Source organism: Palaemon carinicauda, chromosome 2 (assembly GCF_036898095.1).
Source record: "Palaemon carinicauda isolate YSFRI2023 chromosome 2, ASM3689809v2, whole genome shotgun sequence".
Taxonomy (NCBI): Eukaryota; Metazoa; Arthropoda; class Malacostraca; order Decapoda; family Palaemonidae; genus Palaemon; species Palaemon carinicauda.
In genome coordinates this window covers 202,198,160-202,221,612 of record NC_090726.1, presented here as the reverse complement: position 1 = coordinate 202,221,612, position 23,453 = coordinate 202,198,160, and the positions used below count along the sequence as shown (strand labels likewise).

General features: G+C 45.2%; 1 protein-coding gene across 2 annotated transcripts in view; it reads right to left on the bottom strand.

The window, feature by feature from the left end:
• The window catches only part of LOC137629669 (serine-rich adhesin for platelets-like), a 47,679-nt gene extending 25,513 nt beyond the window's left edge, over positions 1 to 22,166 (bottom strand). Inside the window, exon 1 of one of the 2 annotated variants that reach the window (XM_068361218.1) lies at positions 22,054 to 22,166. The gene's annotated coding sequence lies outside the window, so the exon portion shown is untranslated. Of the gene's footprint in view, positions 1 to 21,843; positions 21,956 to 22,053 lie in introns of those variants that run through there. The other variant, XM_068361227.1, reaches the window with a different exon arrangement.
• Positions 22,167 to 23,453: the final 1,287 nt, after the last annotated feature.

Below are 23,453 nucleotides of genomic sequence, written 5' to 3'. Positions count from 1 at the left end.
TGGAGACCAGCATACATGTTAACATTAGAAGCTAAGTATCCCGTATTTCATTTTAGCAGTTATTCAAAATAACAAACATAAAATAAATAAGTACCTGGTAAGGAAGTCGACTTGAACCATTACTCTGCCTTTTTAAGTACGTCTTCCTTACTGAGCCTAGCGGTCCTCTTAGGATGCTGAGCGACTCCTAGGTGCTGAAGTATGAAGGGCTGCAACCCATACTAAAGGACCTCATCACAACCTCTAATCTAGGCGCTTCTCAAGAAAGAATTTGACCACCCGCCAAATCAACCAGGATGCGGAAGGCTTCTTAGCCTTCCGTACAACCCAAAAAACAACAATAAAAAGCATTTCAAGAGAAAGATTAAAAAAGGTTATGGGATTATGGGAATGTAGTGGTTGAGCCCTCACCTACTACTGCACTCGCTGCTACGAATGGTCCCAGGGTGTAGCAGTTCTCGTAAAGAGACTGGACATCTTTGAGGTAAAATGATGCGAACACTGACTTGCTTCTCCAATAGGTTGCATCCATAACACTCTGCAGAGAACGGTTCTGTTTGAAGGCCACTGAAGTAGCGACAGCCCTAACTTCATGTGTCCTTACCTTCAGCAAAGCAAGGTCTTCTTCCTTCAGATGAGAATGGGCCTCTCTAATCAAAAGCCTGATGTAATAAGAAACTGCGTTCTTAGACATCGGTAAAGCAGGTTTCTTGATAGAACACCATAAAGCTTCTGATTGTCCTCGTAATGGCTTTGTACGTCTTAAATAGTACTTAAGAGCTCTTACTGGGCAAAGTACTCTCTCTGGTTCGTTCCCCACCAAGTTGGACAGGCTTGGGATCTCGAACGACTTGGGCCAAGGACGAGAAGGAAGCTCGTTTTTAGCTAAAAAACCGAGCTGCAAGGAACATGTAGCCGTTTCAGATGTAAAACCTATGTTCCTGCTGAAGGCGTGGATCTCACTGACTCTTTTAGCTGTTGCTAAGCAAACGAGGAAAAGAGTCTTTAATGTGAGATCCTTAAAAGAGGCTGATTGAAGCGGTTCGAATCTTGCTGACATCAGGAACCTTAAAACCACGTCTAGGTTCCAGCCTGGTGTGGTCAACCGACGCTCCTTTGAGGTCTCAAAAGACCTAAGGAGGTCCTGTAGATCTTTGTTGGTGGAAAGATCTAAGCCTCTGTGGCGGAAGACCGCTGCCAACATGCTTCTGTAACCCTTGATCGTAGGAGCTGATAGGGATCTTACATTCCTTAGATGTAACAGGAAGTCAGCTATCTGCGTTACAGAGGTACTGGTTGAGGAAACTGCATTCGCCTTGCACCAGCTTCGGAAGACTTCCCATTTTGACTGATAGACTCTGAGAGTGGATGTCCTCCTTGCTCTGGCAATCGCTCTGGCTGCCTCCTTCGAAAAGCCTCTAGCTCTTGAGAGTCTTTCGATAGTCTGAAGGCAGTCAGACGAAGAGCGTGGAGGCTTGGGTGTACCTTCTTTACGTGCGGCTGACGCAGAAGGTCCACTCTTAGAGGAAGAGTCCTGGGAACGTCCACTAGCCATTGCAGTACCTCGGTGAACCATTCTCTCGCGGGCCAGAGGGGTGCAACCAACGTCAACCGTGTCCCTTCGTGAGAGGAGAACTTCTGAAGTACCCTGTTGACAATCTTGAACGGAGGGAACGCATACAGGTCTAGATGGGACCAATCCAGAAGAAAGGCATCCACGTGAACTGCTGCTGGGTCTGGAATCGGAGAACAATACATCGGGAGCCTCTTGGTCATCGAGGTAGCGAATAGATCTATGGTGGGCTGACCCCACAGGGCCCATAGTCTGCTGCAAACATTCTTGTGAAGGGTCCACTCTGTGGGGATGACCTGACCCTTCCGGCTGAGGCGATCTGCCATGACATTCATGTCGCCCTGAATGAACCTCGTTACCAGCGAAATCTTTCGATCTTTTGACCAAATGAGGAGGTCCCTTGCGATCTCGAACAACTTCCTCGAATGAGTCCCTCCTTGCTTGGAGATGTACGCCAAGGCTGTGGTGTTGTCGGAGTTCACCTCCACCACCTTGCTTAGATGGAGGGACTTGAAGTTTATCAAGGCCAGATGAACTGCCAAAAGCTCCTTGCAGTTGATGTGAAGTGTCCTTTGCTCCTGATTCCACGTGCCCGAGCATTCCTGTCCGTCCAGTGTCGCACCCCAGCCCGTGTCCGATGCGTCCGAGAAGAGACGGTGGTCGGGGGTCTGAACAGCCAATGGTAGATCTTCCTTGAGAAGAATGCTGTTCTTCCACCACGTCAGTGTAGACCTCATCTCTTCGGAAATAGGCACTGAGACCGCCTCTAGCGTCATGTCCTTTCTCCAGTGAGCAGCTAGATGATACTGAAGGGGGCGGAGGTGGAGTCTCCCTAACTCGATGAACTGGGCCAGCGATGAAAGTGTCCCTGTTAGACTCATCCACTGCCTGACTGAACATCGGTTCCTTCTCAGCATGCTCTGGATGCATTCTAGGGCTTGACTGATCCTTGGGGCCGACGGAAAAGCCCGAAAAGCTCGACTCTGAATCTCCATACCGAGATAGACAATGGTTTGGGATGGGACGAGTTGGGACTTCTCTATATTGACCAGGAGGCCCAATTCCTTGGTCAGATCCATAGTCCATCTGAGATTCTCCAGACAGCGACGACTTGACGGAGCTCTTGAAAGCCAGTCGTCCAAATAGAGGGAGGCTCTGATGTCTGCCAAGTGAAGGAATTTGGCAATATTCCTCATCAGTTTGGTAAACACAAGAGGTGCCGTGCTTAGGCCAAAGCACAGGGCTTGGAACTGGTACACGACCTTTCCAAAGACGAACCTTAGGAAAGGTTGGGAGTCTGGATGGACGGGGACATAAAAGTATGCGTCTTTCAGGTCTAACGAGACCATCCAGTCTTCCTTCCTGAACGCTGCTAGGACCGACTTCGTCGTCTCCATCGTGAACGTCTGCTTGGTGACAAAAGCATTGAGAGCACTGACGTCCAGCACCGGTCTCCAACCTCCTGTCTTCTTCGCTACCAGGAAGAGACGGTTGTAGAAGCCCGGGGATTGATGGTCCCGGACTATGACTACCGCTCCCTTTTGTAGCAAGAGCGACACCTCTTGTTGCAACGCTAGCCTCTTGTCCTTCTCCTTGTAGTTGGGAGAGAGGTTGATGGGAGACGTTGCTAGAGGGGGACTGCGGCAGAACGGAATTCTGTACCCCTCCCTTAGCAACTTCACAGACTGAGCGTCTGCACCTCTGCTCTCCCAAGCTTGCCAGAAGTTCTTGAGCCTGGCTCCCACTGCTGTCTGGAGAGGTAGGCAGTCAGATTCTGCCTTTTGAGGACTTGGAACCCTTCTTCGATTTGCCACAGTGACTGTCGGCACGGGTACCTCCTCTGCTGGAGGTTCTGCCACGAAAGGGCGGGATGAACCTAGACGCTGGTGTATCCATCCTAGGTCTAGGCACGGAAGGTAAAGCTTTAGCCTTACGTGTGGAGGACGCCACCAGGTCATGGGTATCCTTCTGGATCAACGAGGCAGCCATCCCCTTGATCAGCTCCTCCGGAAAGAGACACTTGGAGAGAGGAGCAAACAACAACTCCGACTTCTGGCAAGGAGTGATCCCAGACGACAAGAAGGAGCAAAGATGTTCTCTCTTCTTAAGCACTCCCGACACGTACGAAGCCGCAAGCTCACCAGACCCATCCCGAATGGCTTTGTCCATGCTAGACATGATAAGCATGGCAGAGTCCTTATCCGAAGGGGAAGTCTTTCTGCTTAACGCTCCCAAACACCAATCGAGGAAGTTGAAGATCTCAAAAGCACGAAAGACTCCCTTCAACAGATGATCCATGTCAGAAAAGGACCAGCAAATCTTAGATCGTCTCATAGCCAGCCTGCGGGGAGAGTCAACCAGACTTGAGAAGTCGCCCTGGGCAGAGGCAGGAACTCCCAAGCCGGGTTCCTCTCCCGTGGCATACCAGACGCTAGATTTGGAAGCAAGCTTGGTAGGCGGAAAGATGAAAGCAGTCTTTCCCAGTTGCTTCTTGGACTGCAACCACTCTCCCATAACCCTCAAAGCTCTCTTGGATGAGCGTGCGAGGACAAGTTTGGTGAAGGCAGGAGCTGCTGACTGCATGCCCAGAGCAAACTCGGAGGGAGGAGAGCGAGGGGTTGCAGACACAAACTGTTCCGGATACAAGTCCCTGAACAAGGCAAGGACTTTCCTGCGTAGACTTGGGTCCTTCTAAGTCGGAGTGCGGATCGTCCAAATGTGCAGCTTCGTCATCAGATACTCCATCATCCGAAAGCTGAGTAGGAAGTGGCAAAGGTGGAGCAGAAAGCTGAACGGCTGAATCCGGCAGCACGGGTGCATGCGTAGCTGCTGCGGATCCAACATCATGCCGCTGCTGGTCAGTCTGCGAGCTGGCAACAACAAAAGCAGAGTGCTGGTGCGTGGGAGGGACTGCCGTGGGTTGCGGAGCATGCCGTATGGGATGCGGAGCATGCCGCATGGGTTGCGGAGCATGCCGCATTGTGTCAAAACACGGCAGCTCGACAGCACCTTCCCACTGCTGATGCGGTAGCTCACGCATGTCAACGGAGGGTGCAGCATGAACATGCGTCTGGCAGGGTGGACTGTGCATCGGTGGTGGAGCTCTCACAGGTGGAGTGTGGGAGCAGGCAGCCGCAGTATCTGCTGAGCGCACAACCGTGGCAGGTTGTAGGTTAACTGGTGCCGTGTCAACCTTCTCAGCACGATACTCCTGCATAAAGGAAGCAAGCTGAGACTGCATAGTCTGCAGCATGGACCACTTAGGATCTACCGTGGTTGGTGCGGCAACAGACGGAGTAGTTGCCTGCTGCGGAACCACTCTACCTCTCTTGGGAGGTGTGCAGTCTTCGGAAGACTGCGGCGAGTCCGAACTGACCCAGTGGCTACACCTGGGCCGTTGGACTCGCTCGGAAGGGACCTTACGCTTGAGCGGTCGTGAGACCTTGGTCCAACGTTTCTTCCTCGAAACTTCTTCCACAGACGAGGAATGATAGGGCTCATTCGTCTGTTTGTGAATGGGACGATCTCTGACAGATACGTCCGCAACCACTGAGGGTACATCCGTACGCTGATCAAGGCCTGCCGAACCCTTTGGTCCTTCGACATTGCTTCTCCCCTGGGCTTGGGAGCTTGCAAGAGGTCCCGGACTGGGAGGACGACTGGCACGAACAGATGTACAGTACCCTCATGCGCAACACTGACACTGACACTTTTCACTTCACTTGCACTCACAACACTTCCCACTGCACTTTGCGCTTTCAGCTCTTTGACATCTGCCAAAAGCTGATTCCGGTCATTAGCTAATGACTCCACTCTGTCACCAAGAGCCTGAATGGCACGCATCATGTCCGCCATGGAGGGCTGAGCACTAGTAGCAGGGTCGGGAGTCACCACTACAGGGGAAGGAATAGGTTGAGGGGCATGGGGAGAGGAAAAATCAAAAGAGCGAGAAGAAATCCTCCTGATCCTATCCTTCTCTAGCCTACGTGCATTTTTAAGGAATTCGTTAAAATCGAATTCCGAAAGCCCAGCGCATTCCTCACATCGATCTTCCAATTGACAGGATTTACCCCTACAATTGGAACAAACGGTGTGAGGATCTATGGAGGCCTTCGGAAGACGCCTAGAACAAGCCCTAACGCTACACTGCCTGTACTTAGAGACTTGAGACTGGTCAGACATCTTGAATTGTAGAAATAGTCAAGGGGGGAATTCCAAAATCTAGCAAAGTTCGTTAACAATTAATCCAAATTTAATCAAAAAGCTTGCTAAGCTAATGATAAAGATTCCTGAATAGCGAAGGCTAAAATCTAGAGCGAATACATCACCAAAATCGTGAAAAACAACTCCAGAATCAACAGCGTATCCAAGTAGGTCTTGCCGGTGGCACGACAGAGGAAAAATTGAGTTCTTGTTGACAAGAAGTACCTGAGTACCTGCTCGACAGATGGCGCTGTTGTGTACACACCCCCACCTGTATAGCGATCGCTGGCGTATCCCGACCTTAGATTTCTGTCGGGCAACAGAGTTGACAGCTACATGATCATCGGGTAAGATTAATATTGAAAACTGCTATTTACATTTTTTTTGCATATTTTTGATAACTTTATAAGAAACTTCAGACATTTTCCAAAAGAATGAGACCAACCTGACCTCTCTATGACAAAAATTAAGGCTGCTAGAGCAATTTAAAAAATATATATTGCAAAATGTGCTTGAAAAAAAAAAAAAAAACACCTGGGGGTTAAGGGTTGGAAAGTTCCAAATAGCCTGGGGGTAAAAGGGTTAAAGCTGCATATAAAAATTATGAGAAATGAAGGCCAACTCATTTCCAATAAGACTACAGGTACGCTACGATTTCCACAAATAGCTATTAGGCTTGTGGATTTATCATTTGACAATATTAGTAAATTCTTTATTAACATAAGGACAAAGGTTTTTTTTTATATCCAATGAAGCTAATACATTTATTGTGAAATAGATTTAATGCTTACGGTCATTAACAAATTGGAAGGCTAAGACTTTGATAATGCAACCATCATGTAACACTTCTTGGTTTCCTTTCAAAATTTCTTCCATTAGCAATTTGAATTACATTTTCAAATATATTTTCCCTTTCACTTAATACTTTAATAGGAACTATTTTTACGATTTCTGCAGAACTTCTTCCCTGTAGCACAAGCCCCTCAGTTGAAGCAAGGTCCAGCCTAAGAAAGTGTTTCGAGGTAAGTCTCTGTGTTGGAACAATGATATTTTCATAATGAAATAAATTTTTGAACATACTTACCTGGTAGTTATATATATAGCTTAGTCCCTGACGTCACGGCAGAAATTTCTAAACTCGTGGCAATCGCCGACTGGGTAGCCAGGTGTACCACCAGTGCGCCCTCTACCCAGGTACCTGGAACCATTCCAGTGATTCCTCAGATCTTCCATGCCCATAGGTCTTTAGAGGGGAGGAGGGTGGGAATTAAATTATATATAACTACCAGGTAATTATGTTCAAAAATTTATTTTATTATGAAAATATAATTCTTAAACATCTAACTTACCTGGTAGTTATATATATAGCTCATTGACACCTTTGGTGGAGGGTCAGAGACAGCCAACATTGTTGGAATTTACTTAAGAGTTAATAAACAAGCTTAAGGGTTCGTACCTGATAAGGAAGCCGACTTCAATGAATTCCTGCCTCATTATGTCCGCTTTCCTTGCGAGATCCAGCGATCCACCCAGGGGGCTGAAGACCTCTAGGAGCTGTCAAACCAGTCTAAAAACCTCTATGTAACACGACCTCCTCCAATACCCTTGTTCCGGGTGGTCTCATGGAACAAAAGTGACCACCTGACTAAAATCAATGATTGTGGAAGACTGTCAACCAATCTCCACAAACAACCATAAAAATACAAGAGTTCCAAGAGAAGAAAAGGGTATTAGGTTACGGGAATGTAGTGGTAGATCCTTCCCCCACTGCTGCACTCGCTGCTACGAATGGTCCCAGAGTGTAGCAATCCTCATAAAGAGTCTGGACACGTTTCAAATAGTGTAAGGCGAACACAGATTTACTCCTCAAGAAGATTGTGTCCATAATGCTTTGTAAAGACCTATTCTGCTTGAAGGCTACAGAAATTGCCACAGCTCTAACTTCATGTGTCTTGACCTTCAAAAGCTTGAGGTCTGCCTCACTACAATGTGAATAAGCCTCCCTTATTAAGAGCCTGATGAAGAGGGATAGTGCATTCTTTGACATCTATAACGAAGGCTTCTTGACCGAGCACCAAAGTGCTTCTGACTTCCCCGTAACTCTTTCGTTCTTTCCAGGTAGAACTTCAGGGCTCTTACTGGACATAGGACCTTCTCCAATTCCTCTCCAACCATATCTGAAAGGTTCGGAATCTCAAAAGCCTTGGGCCAGGGTTGAGAAGGGTGTTCATTTTTAGCAAGAAAGCCTAGCTATAAGGAGCAGATAGCCTTGTTATTTCTAAAGCCTACGTTCTTGTTGAAGGCATGAATCTCAGTGACCCTTTTAGCTGTCGCCAGACTGACCAAAAAGAGTCTTCATGGTGAGGTCCTTAAACGAAGCAGAGTGCAAGGGCTCAAACCTGTCACTCATTAGGAACTTCAGGACTACTGTATATTCAGATTCCAAGCTGGCGATTCCTGATGTCATTCCTTAGTTGTTTCAAAGGATTTGAGAAGATCCTGGAGGTCTTTATTATTAGAAAGGTCCAAATTCCTATGCCTGAAGACGACCGCTAACATGCTCCTGTATCCCTTGATGGTTGAAGTTGAAAACCTACGTTTCCTTCTGAGGTATAACAGGAAGTCAGCAATCTGAGTCATAGAGGTACTGGAAGAGGAAAACAGAGTTGACTCTGCACCATTCTCTAAAAACCTCCCACTTAGATTGGTAAACCTTGATGGTAGAAGACCTCCTTGCTCTTGCAATCGCCCTAGCTGCCTCCTTCGAAAAACCTCAAGCTCTTGTGAGTTTTTCGATAGTCTGAAGGCAGTTAGATGTAGAGCTTGGAGGTTTTGATGGTACCTTTCCAAGTGGGGTTGTTTGAGTAGATCTACTCTTAATGGGAGGCTTCTCGGTGTGTCCACCATCCATTCTAGTACCTCTGTGAACCACTCTCTTGTGGGCCAAAAGGGGGCCACTAGAGTCAATCTGATTCCCTCATGTGACACGAATTTTTGTATTACTTTGCGCACAATCTTCAACGGAGGGAATGCGTACATGTCCAGGTGGGACCAGTCTAATAGGAAAGTGTCAATGTGGACTGCTTCGAGATCTGGCACTGGGGAGCAGTATGTCTCCAATCTCTTCGTCTTTGAGGTTGCGAACAGGTCTATACAAGGACGACCCCAAATTCGCCACAGGTTCTTGCAGACCTCCTGATGAAGTGTCCATTCTGTGGACAAAACTTGACCTCTCCTGCTGAGACTGTCTGCCATCACGTTCCTTTCCCCTTGAATAAACCTTTTTACAAGGGTTACATTCTTCTCTTTTGCCCAGTAAAGAAGTTCTCTCGCAGTCTCGTAAAGGGACCTTGAGTGGGTTCCGCCTTGTTTGACTATGTAGGCCAACGCTGTAGTGTTGTCGGCGTTGACCTGCAACACTCAGTTCAGGACTGACCCTTCGAAGCCTTTGAGGGCTAACAGGACTGCCAACAGCTCCTTCTGGTTTATGTGGAGGATCTCCTGATCTTTTGTCCAGGAACCTGAGATCTCCAACTTGCCTAGTGTTGCTCCCCACCCCGAGTCCGAGGCGTCGGAACGCAACACAAGGTCTGGGTTCTTCTGTTTCAGGGAGAGACCTTCTTGAAGTTTGACTGGGTCATTCCACCACTGAAGGCAACTTTTTACGGATTCTGTAATGGGGATACATTTTGTCTCCAGTTCCTTTCCCTTGTCCCAATGTCGATTGAGGTGGAACTAAAGAGGGTGAATATTCAGTCTTCCCAGGGAGACAAACTGCTCCAACGAGGAGAGGGTTCCCAGCAGACTCATCCACTCTCTCACAGAACACTTCCGTTTCTCTAAAAAGCAATGAAGCTTCAACAGGGCTTGCTCCGTCCTTGAGGCAGACGGAAAAGCCCGAAAAACTTGACTCTAAATCTCCATCCCCAAATAAAGGATCTCTTGGGATGGTGTCAGTTGAGACTTGTCTCTGTTTATCAGAAGACCCAGTTCTGCTGATATCCTCAACGTCATCTGCAGATCCTCCATGCAGCGATTGTAGGAATAAGCTCTGAGTAGCCAGTCGTCCAGATACAGAGAGGCTCTGATACCTCTTGAATGCAGCATGCCCGCTACATTTGACATCAGCTTCGTAAATATTTGAAGAGCAGTGCTTAGGCCGAAACAAAGAGCCCGAAACTGGAAAACTTCCTACTTGTACACGAACCTCATGTATTGCTTGAAGTTCGGATGGATGGGGATGTGGAAGTAAGCATCCTGGAGGTCTAAAGAGACCATCCAGTCGTCCTTTCTTACTGCGGCTAGGAATGATTTCGATATCTCCATGGAGAACTTTGTCTTCTGAACGAAGGCGTTGAAAGCACTTACATCCAGGATTGGTCTCCATCCCCCCGAGTTCTTGGGAACCAGGAATAAGAGGTTGTAAAAACCTGGTGACCGCAAATCTTGCACCCTCTCTATTGCCTCCTTCAACAATACGAGAGACATTTGATGTTGCATAGCCTGTATCTTTGACTCCTCTCTGTATCTGGCAGAGAGATCTATTGGAGTTACTACTAAAGGGAGTTTCCCTAGCAAAGGGATTTTGTATCCCTCCTTTAGTAACTGTACGGACCAAAGGTCTGCTCCTCTCCTCTCTCAAGCTCGCCAGAAATTGTTTAGTTTGGCTCCTACTGCTGTCTGAAGGCGAATGCAGTCAGACTCCGCTTTGCCCTGGTTTCGATCCTCTTCTCTTTGCTCTCCTTCCCTCAGGTCTGGTACTACCCCTGCTGAAAGTTTTCCCTGGAAAGGGCTGCGAAAACTGAGGGAATGGAGCTTCTTCCTTAGGTTTGCGGCTTGAGAAGGAAGTAGGCAGAACCTTCCTTGCTGTTTTAGACACCAAATCCTGTGTGGCCTTTTGGGCTAAAGCGGAAGAGACCTCTCTCACCAACTCTTGAGGAAAAAGGGAGGAAGAAAGAGGTGCGTCCAGCAATTCCGACTTTTGTATGGGTGTAACCCCATTGGACAAAAAGGAACACATTTGGGCTCCTTTCTTAAGAACACCCGCCAAAAAAAGGGCCGCCAACTCATTGGATCCGTCTCTTAAGGCTTTGTCCATGCAAGACAATGTGGATGAGGCTTTCAGTATCCACATCCTTCAAAGCATAAACCTTTTTTCCCAAGGCTCCCAGAGTCCAGTCAAGGAAATTGAACACCTCGAAAGCTCTGAAGATGCCTTTGAGAAGATGATCAAGCTCCGACGTTGACCAGAGCACTTTGGTTCTTCTCATGGCTGTCCCACGAGGGGCGTCCACCAGACTCGAAAAGTCTCCTTTGGCAGAGGCAGGAACTCCCAAGACGAGAACTTCTCCAGTCACGTACCAAACGTTAGACACGGAAGCCAATCTGGCCGGGGGAAAAGAGAAAACAGTCTTTCCCTGGTCCTTCTTGGATTGCATCCAGTCCCCCATCATTCTCAAGGCTCTCTTAGATGAGCGAGACAACACCATCTTTGTGAACAGAGACTCCTTCGACCCCTTCCCTAGCGTAAACATAGATGGCGGGGAACGAGGAGCATCAGGAACAAAATAATTAGGAAACTCTTCAGTAAAAACTCTCATAAGATTCTTTAAATCCACCGAAGGATGAAGGGTCTTAGGATCTTCTCCTTACAAGACTTCCTCTAAATGATCACTAGGAGAAAGGTGACCGTCGATCCCTTCCTCCGACAGGTCTCTAATCGAGGTAGAGATGTCCTGTTTCCTAGCAGTTAACTCCTAAAGATCCTGACTTCAGGCATCAAGGGGTCCAATATCATGACGCCTGGCGTCACGTTGTTCCAACACTTGACGCTCGGAACTATGACGTTCGCGATCTTGACGATCGGAACTATGATGTTCGTGATCTCGATGTCCGAGGCTCTTGCACTAGGCATCCCGACGTCCAACTCCTTGATGCTCGGCGTCATGCGTACCAGTCTCTCGACGCTTAGCATGGTGTTCCTCCTTACGACGCTCGGCGTCACGGCTACCTGGCTCCCGACGCTTGGTAAGCTGCTCGTCATCAAGAACCTCTCGACTGTTAGACTTCTGACGCTTGGCGTCAAGGTGTGAAGAATCCTGATGCTTGGCGTCTTGGTGAGCCACTCTCTTCTTGTCTGTAGGCTGATAGACTTGCATGAGGGAAGAGTTTCTGCTGTATATCTTGCAGTATACTTAGATTAGGATCAACTTGTTGTTGCGGCAAAACAGGAGACGTTGCTTCTTCAACAAGATCGCTTTCTACGTCCCTCAAGAAAAGCGAAGAGCATCCAGGGGACGAAAACCAATCTGATCGCGGAGGAGGAGCATGCACAGAGGTCATGCCAGTCTCAGAAAACTGTCTTGCAACCGATGGGGCTGGACGCTTGACAGCTTCTGACATCCTTCTATCTCCTACCAACGTAACAGGGCGCTTGACAGAAGAGCATTCTTCGGAGTTGGAAGGAAAACGCTCCGGACTGCTCCAATGGCTGCAACCTAGAGCCTGAGGTGTCATGACACAACGCTGTTCGACAGGGGCAATCTTCCTCTTCAGAGGTCTCGATGCGAGATGCCAGCCCCGTCTGGGCGCTGCGTCATCCGATGAGGACGAACACACTTTCACCTCGCCTTTCCCGTGGCGAGGGCGAGCGTCGTGTGAAGCGTCAACAGGTACGCTCGAGGGGACGACTGCTCGGGCGCTAACGCCTCTCGTTTCCTTTCGCTGTTCAACATTCATTCTCCCAGGGGTTGGGTGGCTTGGAAGAGGTCTATGGCTAGGAGAACGACAGGTCCGAGCAGACGCACCCTCCACTGCACTGATTAAATTCACTGAACTTTTAGCACTGACACTAGCACTCTTTAACTCTTTTAACGTCGGACATTAACTTGGTCCTGTCCGCTGCGAGCGACTCCACTCTCATGCCCAGGCTTGAATGGCCACCATCATGTCCTTTAGAGTTGGTTCATCAGGAGTAACAGTAGTGGGATCTGGAACTACCACTACAGGGGAAGGATCAATAGGTTCGTTGAGATGGGGAGGGGAACAATCTCTAGAAGAACGAGATAAACTCTTACTCCTTCTAATCCTATCCCTCTTAAGCTTACGAGTATGGCGGTAATACTCCAACCACTCACTCTGACAAAAATGATATTTTCATAATAAAATAAATTTTTGAATATACTTACCCGCTGGTTATATAAAAGAGCTGAAGTCCCTGACGCCAGGGCAGAAAATTCAAATCTCGCGCTATCGAAGATACGCCAGGTGTACCAACCGCACCCTAGCGGTAGAACAGGTGGAACTACACACCAACTCCAGTTCTTCCATGCCTCATAGCCATACCATAGGTAGTCTCTAGAGGGGAGGAGGGAGGGTGTTAAATTTATATAACCAGCGGGTAAGTATATTCAAAAATTTATTTTATTATGAAAATATCATTTTTAAATATAAAACTTACCCGCTGGTTATATAAAAGAGCTGATTGACACCCCTTGGTGGCGGGTCAGAGACAGCTACATACAGAAAATTCACTTAAGGGTTACATACAATAAACTTAAGCAGTTCTCACCTGATAAGGAAGCTGACAGCAATGATACTCTGCCTCATTTCGTCCGCTATCCTTAAGAGATCCAGTAATCCACTCGGGCTGAAAATCTCTAGGAGCTGTCAAACGGTACAAACACCTATAACATGACAGGACCTCAACCAATACCCTTGTTCCGGGTGCACTCAAGGAACAAAATGACCACCTAGCCAAATCAAAGATTGCGGAAGACTGACGCCCAATCTCCACAAACAACCATAAAAAACGAGTTCCAAGAGATAGAAAAGGGGTATTAGGAAAAAAGGGAACGTAGTGGTAGATCATTCACCTACTATCGCATTAGCAGCTATAAAAGGACCCAACGTAAAAAGGTCCTCATAGCGAGTCTGAACATTCTTCAAATAATGGGATGCAAAAACAGACTTACTTCTCCAAAATGTTGTATCCATCAGACTTTGCAGAGAACGGTTCTGTTTAAAGGCCACTGAAGTCGCTACCGCTCTGACTTCATGTGTCTTGACTTTGAGGAGTCTCTGATCCGACTCATCACACTGAGCATGAGCTTCTCGAATCAACAATCTAACGAAAAAAGACAAGGCATTCTTGGACATGGGCATCGAGGGTTTCCGAACTGCACACCACAGAGCGTCTGAGTTGCCTCTCAGATTCTTAGTTCTGTCCACATAACAACGTAGAGCTCTAACTGGACAGAGAACCCTTTCCAATTCATCGCCAGCCAAATCCGAAAGGTTAGAAATCTCGAAGGATTTGGGCCATGGTCGAGAAGGGTTTTCGTTCTTGGCCAGAAACCCCAGTTGTAAAGAACAAATGGCTTTCCCATTCCGAAAACCAATGTTCTTGCTTAAAGCGTGAACTTCACTAACTCTTTTCGCAGTGGCGAGGGTAACTAGAAAAAGGGTTTTCAAGGTTAAGTCCTTAAATGAAGCCGAGTGTAAAGGCTCAAATCTGTCACTCATGAGAAATTTAAGGACAACATCCAAATTCCAGGCGATGGGAGCCGTTTGAATCATCTTGGTCGTATCAAAAGACCTAAGTAAATCTCGTAGATCCTTATTATCAGAAAGGTCTAGGTTCCTGTGTCGAAAAACCGTCGCCAACATACTCCTGTAACCTTTAATAGTTGATGACGAGAAGTTATGCTTAGTTTTAAGGTCCAAGAAAAAATCTGCTATTTGGGAAAGCGATGTACTGGAAGAGGAAATCGCGTTAGTTCTACACCATTCCCTGAACAACTCCCACTTGGACTGATACACCTTGATGGTTGAAGACCTTCTTGCCCTTGCAATTGCCTTGGCTGCCTTCTTCGAAAATCCTCTAGCTCTAGCGAGTTTTTCGATAGTCTGAAGGCAGTCAGACGTAGAGCTCGGAGGTTTTGATGATTTCGGGCCAAGTGAGGTTGTCTGAGAAGATCGGGTCTCATGGGAAGGCTTCTCGGGACATCCACCATCCATTCCAGTACCTCTGGAAACCAGCTCCTTGACGGCCAGAACGGAGCTATCAGAGTCATTCTGGTCTCCTCGTGTGAAACGAACTTCTGAATCACTTTGTAAAGGATCTTGAACGGAGGAAAGGCATAAACCTCCATGTGTGACCAGTTCATCAGAAAAGCGTCTATGTGAAAAGCTTCGGGATCTGGAACCGGAGAGCAATAACACTCTAGTCGTTTGGTCTTCGCGGTGGCAAAGAGATCCACGAGAGGTCGACCCCATAACCGCCACAGACTCTTGCAGATGTCCGGGTGCAGAATCCATTCTGTGGAGAGAACCTGACCTTTCCTGCTGAGTCTGTCTGCGCTCACATTGTTGACTCCCTGGATGAACCGCGTCAAAAGAGTCACCTTCCTTTCCTCCGCCCAGATGAGGAGCAGTCTTGCAATCTCGGACAGAGGCCACGAGTGGGTCCCGCCTTGTTTCGCAATATAGGCCAGAGCTGTCGTGCTGTCCGAATTGACTTGGACTACCTTGCCCCTGATCTGCTTTTCGAAGCCGATGAGAGCCAGATGAATAGCTAAAAGCTCTTTTTGATTGATGTGGAGAGAGGTTTGCTCTACCGTCCAAGTCCCCGAAAGTTCCTGCTTCTCTAGAGTGGCTCCCCACCCCGAGTTGGAGGCGTCGCAACACAACACGAGGTTTGGGTTCCTCTGAAGTAAAGACAAGCCTTCTTTCAGTCTGGGCTCGTTGTTCCACCATTGAAGATGAGACTTGATGGAAGTCGAGATGGGAATGCAATCCCTGTCGAGGCTGTCCCCTTTCTTCCAATGGCGGTTGAGATGAAACTGAAGAGGACGCAAGAACAACTTCCCCAGGGTCACGAACTTCTCTAACGACGAGAGAGTCCCCAGAAGGCTCATCCAATCTCTGACGGAGCAAAGATCTCTCTTCAGGAACGTTTGTACTTTTAGGAGGGCTGCTTGGATTCTCACCGACGACGGAAAAGCCCGAAAACTCCGACTGTGAATCTCCATCCCCAAATAAAGAATCTCCTGGGATGGAATGAGTTGTGATTTTTTCGAGCTCACCAGGAGACCCAGTTCTCTGGAGAGATCCAAAGTCATCTTGAGGTCCTTCAAACAACAATCGGCTGAGGAGGCTCTTATCAGCCAATCGTCCAGATACAGAGAGGCCCTGATTCCCCTCGAATGCAGCATGCTTGCCACGTTCAGCATGATCTTGGTGAACAATAGAGGAGCCGTGCAAAGTCCGAAACAAAGAGCCCTGAACTGGAAGACCTTGTTTCCGTCCATGAACCTCAGATAACGTCTGCAGCTGGGATGAATCGGAAGGTGGAAATAGGCATCCTGAAGATCTAAAGAGACCATCCAATCGTCCTTCCTCACAGCTGCCAGAACTGTTTTCTGAGTCTCCATGGTGAACGTCGAGTTTTGGACGTAACCATTGAGCACACTTACGTCCAGAACCGGCCTCCACCCCCCGGAACTCTTGGGTACTAGAAAAAGGCGGTTGTAAAACCCCGGAGACGTAACATCTTGCACTTCCTCTATTGCTCGTTTCTCTAATAAAAGAGACATCTGTAGAAGCATGGCTTGTTTCTTGGGACCCTCTCTGTATTTGGGCGAAAGGTCCACTGGATCTGTGACTAAAGGAGGATTGGTCAGGAAGGGGATCTTGTAGCCTTCCTTTAACACCTGGACGGACCAGGGGTCCGCTCCATTCCTCTCCCAAGCCTCCCAAAAGTGAGTCAACCTGGCCCCCACTGCTGTCTGAAGGAGAGGGCAGTCAGACTTTACCTCGGCCGGACTTGCCCCCTCTGCCTCTAGGTTTCCTTCCTTCTGGTTTAAAAGAGCCTCTCCCAGAGGGCTTCCCACGAAAGGAATGAGGACGAAACCCAGAAGAAGATTCCTTAGGTTTTCGAGAGGAGAAAGACGGAGGCAAAACTTTCCTAGTCGAATGAGTAACTAAGTCATGTGTGGCCTTCTGAGTGAGAGCAGTAGCCACCTCGCCCACTAATTCCTGAGGAAATAAAGAATTAGACAAAGGTGCGAAAAGAAGGCCTGTCTTCTGATAGGGAGACACCCCTGCGGAGAGGAAGGAGCACATCGTGGCCCTTTTCTTGAGAATTCCAGCTGTAAACAAGGCAGCAAGTTCGTTGGAGCCATCTCTCACACCTTTGTCCAAGCAGGACATCAAATGAACCAAACCACTGGTGTCCGTTTCCGTCATATCAGAGACCCTCTTACTCAAAGCCCCCAAAGCCCAGTCCAAAAAATTAAAAACTTCGAAGGCCCTGAAAAGACCTTTAAGCAAATGGTCGAACTCTGGAATGGACCACCAAATCTTCGTCTTCCTTAAGGCAAGACGACGAGAAGCATCTACCAAACTTGAAAAATCCCCTTGGGCAGACGAAGGAAAACTCAAGCCCAACACTTCACCAGTCTCATACCACACACTAGATTTAGAGGCTAACCTAGCGGGAGGAAAGGCAAAGGCCGTCTTGCCAAAAGCTTTCTTGGAGTCCAACCAAGAACCCATTAACTTCAAGGCCCGCTTAGAAGATCGAGAAAGAACCATCTTGGTGTAAACTGGAACCTTAGTAGCTTTACCTAAGATGAATTCAGAAGGCGGAGAACGAGGGGCCACAGGGGTAAAAGAATCCGGGAAAATTCCAGTCAAAATAAGCATAAACTTGCGAAGGTCCACAGCATGCTGATAATGCTTCTCCTCCTCATTCTCAGAGACTTCCTCAATAGGATTATCCTCATCCGACTTTTCCTCTGGTTCGTCTTCTGGCAGTGCAGCAACAGCTGCAGCCTGAACCGAAGGAACAACGTCTGGATGGGACTGCCTGTCAAGGCCAACATCTGAGTCAATTTGGTGGGGAGAAGTAGAAGTAGATTGATGCGAAACACGGACATGTAGACGATCATCCTCAACCAACAACTGCTTAGACCGCTTAGAATTCAACTGTTGTTGAACAGAAGAACGCTTGAAATCAGAAGGTAACTGTTGAAGATCGCCGCGAGGTCGCGTAAAGTCCGAGGACTGTTGCTGCGAGCGATCAAAGGAGTCAGGATGTCGCCGCTGTAAACCAATGTTTTGACGCGCCGCGTCCAAAAGTTGTTGCCGCGGGCGATCCACTACTTCAAATTGTTGCCGCGTCTCGTCCACTTGTCGACGCCGACGCTCTTCCCCGCGACCAGAAAACGCAAACTGGTCAACCAAAACTCTCTGACGCGACTCATCAAAATCAACCTGGCGTTGAACACTGTGAATGGGAGACCGTCTAAGTGATAACTCGTCAAGGCCATATACCATCGAACGTTTGTGCGATAACTGGTCTGACATCGAACGCCCAGACACAACGCCAACACTTGGTTGATAAGAATCCATCAACGAAGAGAGTTGTTCCTTCATAGACAAAAGCGCAGTCCATTTCGGATCAACAGAACTCCTAGAAGGAAGATTCGCACTAATGTCACCACGCATTTCAGGGGAAGAAAGCCAATCCGATGGAAGAGGAGGTGCATGAATAGTTACAAGGTCCGAATCGGAAGGAATCATATCCGCACGAACACGGTGATCTGAACGTTTGGCCGGAGTGCAAGCGCTGGGAGAACGGAAACGTTCCGGTGAACCCCACGAACTACATCCTGGCCGCACAGGCGATTCCCGACGCTGTGTGTCTTGACGCGCCGCGTCCAAATCAACATGGGAGCGTTTAAGCGGTCTCGACGCTCGCCGCCAGATCTCACTACCCGACCCTTCATCGGAAGACGGGGATAACGTATGAACCTCACCTTTCCTACGATGAGGGTGAACGACCTGAGCTACGGCAACAGGAACGTTCGAGGGGACGTCTGCACGATTGATGATGCTTCTCGTTCCCTTAAGCCGTTCGACATTACTTCTCCCATGGGTTCGAGAGCTCGAAAGAGGTCTAAGGCTAGGTGAACGACAAGATCGTGCCGACGCACCCTCCGCAACACTAAACACATTATCAACACTTGTCACAACACCGAGAGAGTCACGATTCTTCGGTACCACATCAGACACTCGAGTCGACGCACCTTCCGCAACACTAACCACATTATCAACACTTGTCACAGTTCCGATAGGATCACGGTTTTTCAATACCTTTAACTCTGAAAAGATAGTATTTCTATCGGCTGCTAAGGACTCAACTTTCTCACCAAGAGACAAAATAGCAGTAAACATGTCCTTCATAGTAGGTTCCTGATCTACCACCACAGGGGAAGGAACAGGATTAGGAACAGGTAAATTAGGTAAGGTTCTATCCACAGATCGGGAAGAACTACGCCTAAGTCTATCTCTCTCTAATCTCCTAACATAACGATCGTAAATACCAAAATCATCATCAGTTAAGGAGAGACACTCATTACACCTATCATCTAATGAACAAAATTTACCCCTACATTTTACACAAATAGAATGAGGATCAATAGATCCCTTAGGAAGTCGTGTACGACAACCCTCACTAACACACCTACGCTGAGCAGGGGAGGAGTCGGCCATTTAAAGTTAACGTGAGAGACCGACAAGCAAAAAGTAAGGGAAAAAACAATAAAGAAAATCTCAAACAAAAAGATTTCAAGATAAGAACCAAGGAAATTTAATCAACGATAGCTTAAACTCAAAAAAGAACGTTGTACATCACCAAACAACTTCCCAAGAGAGTAAAAACACGAGAGCGAACTTCTGTATGTCAGTCAGCTATGACGGCAGAGAGAAGAACTGGAGTTGGTGTGTAGTTCCACCTGTTCTACCGCTAGGGTGCGGTTGGTACACCTGGCGTATCTTCGATAGCGCGAGATTTGAATTTTCTGCCCTGGCGTCAGGGACTTCAGCTCTTTTATATAACCAGCGGGTAAGTTTTATATTTAAAATAACACATTCAACCTCTCACACACCTAATAGTTGAAGAAGAGTCAGACATTATGAATATTTTAAAGAGAGATCAAACAAGCAAGGGTCAAAACAACAAAATCTAATCGAGGTTCAAGAAAATCCAAAGTCAAATCCAAACGAGCGAAAGCCAAAGCCAAATTGAACATCACCAAGATAACTGCAATTATACACAGGCTACAGCGAGTGAAAAATCCAACGATGTCGCCGGTGAGGCGGCAGGAAAGATCTGAGGAATGACTGAACTGGTTCCAAGTACCTGGGTAGAAGGCGCACTGGTGGTACACCTGGCTACCCAATCGGCGATGGCAGCGAGTTTTGAAATTTCTGCCGTGACGTCAGGGACTAAGCTATATATATAACTACCAGGTATATAAGTCAGATGTTTAAAATATCTGAAATTGGTGCTATTTTGGTATGCGATCTCAAGTTGTGCTTTTGCTTTGGTATACAACCTCACCTGATAGAAGCGATCTCACTTCACTTCACGGCAGCAAGAACAATTGATATTCCGAAAAATATATACCGTGAATAATTATCCAAGAAATAATAATCAATCATTGATGTTAGCGTGCGAAGCCCAACATTACCACTTGCCAGTACAAGCTTAATGTTTTTAATTTTTCATGAGCGAGCTCACAGCGAAGCAAGAACCATTAAGAGCTTCTATTACTCGTTTTCTTTACCTATTAAAAGTATTGAGATCGCATACCAAAGCAAAAGAATAATTTCTGAGATCAGGCCATAAATGAGATCGCATACCAAAACAGCACCTCGAAATCTTGCTAAGCATTTATCGGGTCCAAATCAATTTCCCATGATATCGTACACTTCAGGATGAGCAAAAAGGGAATAAAGTCAGGCAGAGGCATTAAATGTACCCAAGACTTCACAGAGAATGTCTGAAATTTCATGGAATTAATACAAATAACAATAATGCATAGTAAATATACAAAGTATTCATAATTTGAAGCCTTTGTATATTAGCGGCCAGTTCCTGCATCGTGCTTAAAAGATGGACACCAACTGATTTAAACTTACCCTTCCCCCTTAATCTAACCTACAAGCCGTGTCCTTATCTACTTACCTAATGGGGGGGCTAGCAGCCCCTTACTACCCCCCTTACAATGCCATATTCATAGTCAGCCGTCATCATACATACAGGTGGCCACTATCATACATACACCCCCATAATTTTATTCATAAATAAGCCTGACCTTCAAATAATGATCATTAGTTTAATCTTATCATCACTACATGGGGAAAATATGCCAAAATATGTCTCAAATACCATTTGCTATGTAGTTTAGATAGTTTTATTATAGTTATAGTCAAGGTAACATTTTCTAATAAAATACACTGTTTTTCTATAAGTTTTCTTTAGGAAAACTCCCATTTGCTTCAAAAAATTATTTTTACTTTTGGGGCTAATAAATAATCAGTAAGATATACCCTAATATATCTGCCAATAATGAGGGCAAGATAGTTGGGAACCAGGGCAGTGTTTAGGGTGTGGAAAATATAAATAATGGTAAAACAAACATGTTCACGGATCTGTATCTTCCTCTTTAGATAGAGCCTAAGAACTGATTACAGATAATATAGTCACTAATACTACAATGGTTAGGCTACTAAATTTCTGTTGACTACCATAAGCCAATCAGATTTAAAACATTGGTGTAAATGGTTTCATCCTAACAGGCTGGCCTACCATAAGAGCCTAACATTCTGATCTTTCCCTGACAGGATCTGCCTATTTGAATAGGGCAGCCAATTACGCCTCCTTGTTTAGGGCCACCCATTACGCCCATTTGAAAACGGCAACCAATTAGCACTACCAAACCAACTAGGGTCAATTGGCACTATGCCAAAACTATCTCTTTGACATTTCCCACACAGAGGTGCCAATGCAATCCATTTAAAACCTGTAATGTTAATGAATTAATAACACTACCGAAAATGGCATCAGAAAATCGAAAATTTTGACAAAATTTGACGTAACAGACGAACTCAAATTTTTTTTTTTACCTATAGAGGAATTCCAATTGATTTCCACCAATTATACAAAATGAAATACCGCTCGATGAATAATACACGAAAATAAGCTTCGTGTCACATACCCAAAACTGTGTATGGCCTCAAAGGTGGAAGTATTGAACAGCAAATAACAGTAAATAATGAAGCATTTGTTTACAATTGAAGATTGGCTGAGAGAGAACGGGTACACCTCCTCCACCCCACCTAGCAACCTACACTTTCCTACATCGCTATTTAGCCGCTAAACGTTAATTATTTCGGTTAATTAAGGTCATTATTCGTTTTTCTCTTACCTCATGAATATATCTGATATGTAGATGGTATTATTCATTAAGTAGGTCACCTTCAAGATGAAAAGGATACTCCTGCGCGTTTACTCTGCGTCTAGCTTTTGTTATGGTAAGAGTTGGCGATTGTTTAATAAACAAATAACAAACAATAATCCTCTGGTATTTATTTTGCTTTATGTTTTAGGTTTAGTCTATTATTTTGATAATTTATTTGCAAAATTAAAATTTTAAAAAGCTACAAATTACAAGATGTCATATTAAAATGTCAGACTAATCGCAAAGGTTAGGCGGGACACTTGAAAAGAAAGTCTGAAAATTCGGTTGAAATACAACCTGGAATATGACTTTGAAAACATACAAAAAGGATTAAATTATTTAGAAAATTTCATATACATATTTATTCATAAAAACTACTGATCACATTCTGCGGCAATCTTTAATATAGTGTCTTAAAAGGAGATAATAGGTCACGTATAGATTTCTGGCAACTTGAGATGATTTTGGTAATGAAGATATACGAGAAATGTTCATTGAAAAATAGCTTCGATGTATATATATATATATATATATATATATATATATATATATATATATATATATATATATATATATATATATATATATATATATATATATATATATACAGAAATATGTGGTGTGTCTCTTAATCATATATAGACCTTTATAAAACTCACTTTAGAGAGCCAAAATATTCTACATTATTCTCCAGTGGAAATTTCCTTCAATGATTATGGTAGAAAAGACAACATTAGTTGAGACCAGAAAACTTGTTTAACTTTCCTAACATGTGTTTTGCATTTGAATTTCACATTTTAGTGTTATATATATATATATATATATATATATATATATATATATATATATATATATATATATATAAATATATATATATATATATATATATATACTATATATATATATATATATATATATATATATAAATATATATATATATATATATATATATATATATATATATATAAATATATATATATATATATATATATATATATATATATATATATATATAGTATATATATATATATATATATATATATATATATATATATATATATATATACTATATATATATATATATATATATATATATATATATATATATTATATATATATATATATATATATATATATTTATATATATATATATATATATATATGTATATTATATATATATATATATATATATATATATATATATATATATATATATATGTATGTATGTATATATGTGTGTGTGTGTGTGTGTGTGTATGTGTGTTTGCACGCGCGCACGTGCGTGGGCAAGGGTGTGGAGTACTACATTTTGATGAACCTTGACTCCTGAGAACTACATTTAGACAAACCTCTACTACTGAGGAACT